Source organism: Schistocerca serialis, chromosome 1 (assembly GCF_023864345.2).
Source record: "Schistocerca serialis cubense isolate TAMUIC-IGC-003099 chromosome 1, iqSchSeri2.2, whole genome shotgun sequence".
Lineage (NCBI taxonomy): Eukaryota > Metazoa > Arthropoda > Insecta > Orthoptera > Acrididae > Schistocerca > Schistocerca serialis.
In genome coordinates, this window is record NC_064638.1 from 1,199,183,204 (window position 1) to 1,199,186,684 (window position 3,481).

Below are 3,481 nucleotides of genomic sequence, written 5' to 3' on the forward strand. Positions count from 1 at the left end.
GCCACCGGCGCCAACCTTGTGTGAATGCTCTGAAAAGTTAATCATTTGCATATCGCAGCATCTTCTTCCTGACCATTAAATTTCGCGTCTGTAGCACGCCATCTCCGTGGTGTAACAATTTTAATGGCTAGTAGTGTACTTTGTAAACTAACATCTATATCCATATTTTCTCTGATCTAAGATTGTTCCATGTAAAACTAACTTCACTATTTCTAGGAAGAAAACAACAACAACGCCATCCGAACAGGCCTTGAAGGCCCAACGGTACTCAGCGGCTGCCGTGTCATCCTCAGCCGTTAGGTGTCACCAGATGCTGATATGAAGGTGGTCAGCACACCACTGTCCTGGCCGTTGTCAGTTACCGTGACCGGAGCCGCTACTTTTCAATCAAAAAGCTCCTCAATTGGTCTCACAAGGGCTGAGTGCACCCTGCTTGCCAACAGCACTCGGCAAACACAGACGGTGACCCATCCTAGTGCTAACCAAGCCCGACAGCGCTTAACTTCGGTGATCTGACGGGAATTGCTGTTATCATCGCGGCAAGGCCGTTGGCCACTAGGGATAAAAGCCATACTATAAATAAAATTTTAGTGAACTTTTTATTTATTGTATTCTTAAATTACCTGTAAAAATCTATATTTGATGTGAAATTCTTCTATTTTTTGATAAAGAAAACAATTTATAAATGTATCTGTAGCAAAATGATTTGTGTAAAGTATTGAAAATTAAAAATCTATCTATCACTTGAGCCTTGCCCCGCAGTTACGCAGGGTCAGCCATCGTTAATCGGATGTGGCATGTTAATGGTTAAGGGGTGGCCGGATGCCCTTCCTGCCGCTACCCCGTACCCCCTGGGATGGAATTAGAGCACCCCAACAGTCTGCGTCGAGTGTAATCCATGGAATAGTGCGAAAGTGTTCAGATGTCTGCGAGCCGTGTAAATGAGGCGGAACATGGGGACCAGCCCGGCATTCACCTTGCGGGATGTGGAAAACCGCCAAAAAACCACATCGGCCCTCGTCGTTAATCCGCCGGGCGGATTCGATCCGTGGCCGGCGCGCCTACCCGAGTCCAGGAAGCAGCGCGTTAACGCTCTCGGTTACCCTGGCGGGTCTTTGAAAATTCAAAATATGCTGTAATAAAGTAACTTAATTAACGAATCCAACAACACACCTCTATTCTTTCTGTTGTTGTAAACCATAAAAGCCGTAGCTGCAAAGGCAGAGTTGTTGTCGTACTTGCATCATAATTTGGATGGGGACGATATCCGTAATAGTAGTAGTAATCTTAACGTGCTCGCAAAGATTTGTCAGTCATCATTCCACTCTGGTTTGCGCATGCAAGTGTTGTGTAATAAACACCAAAGCTGAATTACAACCCTGATGTCGTTTACATTACTTACAGAAGCAAGACACTGGACTCGCATTCGGGAGGACGACGGTTCAATCCCGCGTCCGGCCATCCTGATTTAGGTTTTCCGTGATTTCCCTAAATCACTCCAGGCAAATGCCGGGATGGTTCCTATGAAAGGGCACGGCCAACTTCCTTCCCTAATCCGATGAGACCGATGACCACGCTGTCTGGTCTCCTTCCCCAAAACCAACCAACCAACCAACTTACAGAAGCAATTCGTACATAAGGTTTCTCCAGGCAGCGAACCGCAGATAGACACCCAGAAACATCGTGGAAGACTACATCAACTGATCAGATGAGAATTTTCGTTGCCAGGTCATGTGTGAATATCGCTTTATCAACTTCAGTTTTACATGACAAACACCTGTAAAACATTTGTCCCTTGAATTTTGAACATACTGATATAATTACATTTTCATTATTGCCTAATAGGAAGTGGTATGTCCCAGAGTGTCATCATTCAAATGAATTATTACCGATATTAGAGGCCTGAAAGACTGACTGGCAATCACAACATACAGAAATGTTGCTTATCAATATATTAAAGTGGATGATGATATAGAAATGGCATAAAATAAAGCGGTGATTGTCTGAAAAGAGAAATGAAGTTTTTCCCACCTGGCTAGCAACTAAGAAAACAACTAGTCAGCCTGAGAACACGTGCATTCTCTACTTGAATGTTAAGACTGCTTAAATGAGAAAACCTTACTCATTGTGTTCCCGTAAGAGAGAGCAAAAATTTAACAGGATATAGAGGATGCTCGCTGAACACTTTGAAGTAGCGAAGCTGGAGAGGGAGAATTCAGCTTAAGGAGATAATAGGAATAAAATCACATTACTGTATACTTTTTTATTTACGTTAGTTACACTTAACTCCAAATACCATCATTGACACAACGAATGCACCATCCCACTGTATCTTACAAAATGTGCTGAAACTCACTCATATCAATGTCAATGCAAGTATGACATCGACAAACAAAATTCTGAGGCAGGCTGACAAATATCTCTGTTGTGTTTAGAGTCATGTGTTTCGAGTCACATCATAGACAGATACAATTCTGGCAACTACTTCCATCTGCGTATCCACTGGGGTCTCATACAGATGTGCCTTACATATACCCCATAGGTATCACCGGAGATCCAGGTCAGATGACCTCGCAGGCCATGGAATAGGTCCTCCCCTTCCAATCCAGTGACCAGGAAATACAGCATCGAGATGAAACTTTGTGACAGATTAAAACTGTGTGCCGAACTGAGACTCGAACTTGGTCTCGAGTTCGAATCTCGGTCCGGTACACAGTTTTAATGTGTCAGTAAGTTTCATATCAGCGCACGTTCCGCTGCAGAGTGAAAATCTCATTCTTGAAACATCCCCTAGGCTGTGGCTATGCCATGTCTCCGCAATATCCTTTCTTCCAGGTGTGGTAGTTCTGCAAGGTTCGCAGAAGAGCTTCTGTGAAGTTTTGAAGGTAGGAGACGAGGTACTGGCAGAAGTAAAGCTGTGAGGAGGGGGCGTGAGTCGTGCTTGGGTAGCTCAATTGGTAGAGCACTTGCCCGCAAAAGGCAGGTCCCGAGTTCGAGTATCGGTCAGGCACACAATTTTAATCTGTCAGGAAGTTTCATATCAGCGCACACTCTGCTGCAGAGTGAAAACCTCATTCATTACAGATTGAGATGTTTGCGGACATCCAGACTGAAGTGAGGTGGTGCACCGTCATTTGCATCCATATCCTCTCAGAAACAGCCAAGGATACGTTCTCCAAAACTCATGTAGAATTCTTTGCACTAATCTCAAGTACAGGTGACATTCTGACCAGGCCAGGTAAAAGATATGGCCCAATGAGTTTTTCGCCTACAGCGCCGGCCCAGATATTCACAGCAGAACGTACTTGATGATAGGACTCTACTACAGCGTGAGGGTCTCCCTCGTCCCACACACGGCTATTCCTGCTGTTCGAACTACCCTCACGATCAAATGAGGCCTCGTCAGTAAACAGCACGATTTGGAGGAAATATGGTTGATCATTCTTTTGTTGGAGCAGCCACTGACCCAAATCGTCGCTTG

At 44.6% G+C, this 3,481-nt stretch overlaps 1 pseudogene; it reads right to left on the reverse strand.

Annotated features, from left to right (window-relative positions):
* Window positions 1-434: 434 nt before the first annotated feature.
* Window positions 435-553, reverse strand: LOC126425252 (5S ribosomal RNA; annotated as a pseudogene).
* Between the last annotated feature and the right edge of the window lie 2,928 nt (window positions 554-3,481).